Genomic DNA, 3,465 nt, shown 5'->3' with positions numbered 1-3,465 from the left:
TGTTAGCCGAGACTGTTAGACATGTTGGCCTTGGTTCTTTCACAGGTTGCAGAGAAAATAAGACTGTTATAGAACCAACACTTATGGCGTATGGGTTAATGTAGCGTTGGCAAGACTGTCCATGAGGGCAGGCAAGGGATTTACCATCCGGCAAAATACAAACACCTCAGTCTTTTGGCTTTTTCGGTTAACAAATGCGACATCGCATGTGGCCATATTACAGCTACCGTTAAGTGTACACACATTTCTTTTCTCCCATTATTCGATTTGCACATGCTCACACATCCAAAAGTAACGATATACTTGCATTAAAAGGAATCTAAATTTTGAAACATATTGTAATGAACAGGAAAAATTATTCTAGCATCTACATATCTTTTTGAACGTGGGTTTTCCTGGCAAGGTCCTTAAGTTTCGCCTGAGTCCGATATTCCTTATGCAGCAGCGACACAATCATTGCCAACTGATCACCATACACTGGATTTTCATCCTAAATAAGCCCGAGTGTAAGCTCCACGCCTCTGCTTCACACTCACCTGTCTTCAGTCAGTGCTCCTCCTCAGAGGTGGTGAGCCCACAGCGATTTATATAGAGTCCTGTTCTCCTTTTAAAAGTGTTGATCTCATCTTCTTTTGGAGAGATTTATGACATCTCATAAATTATACTAATAATCATAATAATTATAAATACTTTGAACTTATATAGGGCCTTTTATTCAAGAATGTCCTGGCATTTTGCAAACATTAACCAATTCGTTCCTTGCCATACCTCAGAAGGCAGATCCTGGTTGTAGTTTAACTTTGACACATTCAGGTTCAACACTTGTTTTTATTCACATCAGTTGATGGGAATATGCCTTAGGTAAGAAAGCAAGGAAGGAAGAGAGAGAAAGAGGGAAGGGAGAAAGGGAGGAAGGGAAGGAAGAAAAGGAATAGGAAAGAAGGAAGGGAAGGGGGAAATTGAACTTGACACTTGATGTGTCAGAAACTCATTATTAGTTTGTATTTCAGGTAAGCAGAGCTCCTAGACCGGGGTTGGCAGCTTTTTCTTACAGGCCCACAAAGGCTTTTGGGCTACGTGGTGTTTGTCGTAAATACTCGCCTCTGACATTGTACCATGAGAGCCATCATAGATAATATTTAAATGAATGGCCATGACTGTTCCAAAAAACTTTCTTTACCACACAGGTGGTGGCCCTAGGGCCGTAGGTTGCTGGCACTGTTCTGAACTACCGAGAGATACCAATCTACAGGTCCTCAGTTCAGCCACATGGGGAGAGGTGATTGGTTGGATGATGCTATTTTATAGACACCCAGGACCTACATCGTGTTCCAAATGTCTACATCAATAAATACTTTGAGAGGGTTCGTATGAAGTTTCCAGGAAGGATTATTTCCCAAGTTGTGGAAAGGGTGCATTTCATGACTGAAAGAGGGAGCCGCCTCCCTCACCACGCCCTGTGCCCCAGTTCAGCTGAACAGCTTGAATTTCCCAAACACAGCACCATTGTTTGCACTAGGCCTTCCTACAGGCTCTTTCCTTTTTATCTAACCCCTCAGGGACAGGGGCTGTGTCTCATTTGTCTTTATAACACCAGTGTGCAACACTCTGCCTGACACATATTAGACACTTGATAAAAACATGCAATCGATGGCGCTTATCGGCTGGTTGGTATATAGTCTGACTCTTCTGCATCCTCTGCCTTAGCTCCTTCCCCACACCACCCCTCAAACACAAGCTCCATGAGAACTGTGAATCTGAGTTCTCCATGAGAACTTCATTTATAAGACTGAGTCTTCAGTGCCCAGATAGCAGCCTGGCACATTGTAAGTGTTTAGTAAATCTCTGTGGAATCAGTCAATGAATGAAGAATTCCTACAACCTCACCCAGCAAGATTTGAACTGGGTTTCCAATGCTGGGCCCCAGGTTAGACGTGGGTTCCTTGTGTTTCAGGCAACATGTGGATATTTCTACCATAGCACCTACAGCACTTGCGTCTGTTGTTGTCTTGAGAACAAAAACGGAGGCTTTATTCCCCCTGTATTCCTTATGGCACATAAGGGGTATTCAATGCATGTTTATGGAATGAGTAAATGAATGATTTAAAGCATATTGATGACTTTTTGGAAGTCACTGACTCTGCAGACTCAGTGGAGACACGGAGGGTTAAGATTCTGTTGTTCTCGGCTGGGCACAGAGCTTCACGCCTGTAATCCCAGCACTTTGGGAGGCCGAGGCAGGTGGATCACTTGAGGTCAGGAGTTCAGACCAGCCTGGCCAACATGGCGAAACCCCATCTCTACTAAAAATATAAAAAATAGCCAGGCATGGTGGCAGGCGCCTGTAATCCCAGCTACTCGGGAGGCTGAGGCCCGAGAATCACTTGAACCAGGAGGCAGAGGTTGCAGTAAGCCGAGATCATGCCAGTGTACTCCAGCCTGGGCCACAGAGCGAGGCTCCATTTAAAAAAATAAATAAATAAAAGATCTTGTTGTTCTCTACCCGTGGCTGAGATGGAAGACCACGAGGCAGGACACCGTGAACAAGGATCCAGATTTGGACACCCTGGGAGTTCCTGAACTTTTACTCTGGGAGGGGAGTGTGAGAACACTGGATTCCTCTCTGTTGTTGGCAGAGTTGGGGTAAAAAGAGAACTAATGCACCCATTAAAAACTATATCCTGACCCCCAAAATGCAACTCTTTCCTTTTTTTTTTCCCAGCAAGCTCTAGCACATACCAACAATTAAAATGTATTACGGTGTGGGGAAATTTGGGGATGCCCGGCCCCACCTACAAAAGCATGTTGTCATCAGCCCAGAGGGCCACGTCCGCATCCTGGGAGGTTCTCCTGGGCAGCGGCCAGCGTGTTGACTGGCAATGGCTCCACAGAGACGATGCCCACCTGTGTCCTCAGGCTTGTTCAGTCCTTGCCAGCCCCTTTATGGATAACCTTCCTTTCAAAGAGCAGGCATACACTCTCAAATACTCACCTCCCAGACAGAGGGAGGGTCCTAGACAGCCGGTGTGGGAGTGGAAGAGGTATTGAAAAGAAAGTTAGGTCGGGCATGGTGTTTCAGCCCTGTAATCCCAGCAGTTTGGGAGGCTGGGAGGGAGGATTTGCTTGAGGCCAGGAGTTCAAGGCCAGTCTGGGCAACATAGTGAGACCCTCCATCTCTACAAGAAATGAAAAAACAAAACAAAAACATAGCTGGGCATCATGACACACACCTGTAACCCCAGCACTTTGGAAGGTTAAGGTGGGCAGATCACTTGAGGTCAGGAGTTGAGACCAGCCTGGGCAATATGGTGAAACCCCATAGCTACTAAAAATACAAAAATTAGTGGGGCGTGCTGGCCACCTGTTATCCCAGCTGCTCAGGAGGCTGAGGCATGAGAATTGCTTGAACCTGGGTGGCAGAGGTTGCAGTGAGCCGAGATTGAGATCGTGCCACTGCACTCCAGC

General features: G+C 46.0%; 1 protein-coding gene across 1 annotated transcript in view; it reads right to left on the bottom strand.

Moving 5' to 3' along the window:
- Positions 1 to 663, bottom strand: part of LYG1 (lysozyme G-like 1) — an 18,006-nt gene extending 17,343 nt beyond the window's left edge. The window contains exon 1 of the mRNA XM_011969672.1: positions 537 to 663. The gene's annotated coding sequence lies outside the window, so the exon portion shown is untranslated. The remainder of the gene's footprint in view (positions 1 to 536) is intronic.
- Positions 664 to 3,465: the final 2,802 nt, after the last annotated feature.

The sequence above is a fragment of the Mandrillus leucophaeus genome, unplaced genomic scaffold, assembly GCF_000951045.1.
Source record: "Mandrillus leucophaeus isolate KB7577 unplaced genomic scaffold, Mleu.le_1.0 Scaffold9, whole genome shotgun sequence".
Taxonomy (NCBI): Eukaryota; Metazoa; Chordata; class Mammalia; order Primates; family Cercopithecidae; genus Mandrillus; species Mandrillus leucophaeus.
Note: the sequence above shows the minus strand (reverse complement) of the source record. Positions and strands in the feature narration are given on the sequence as shown.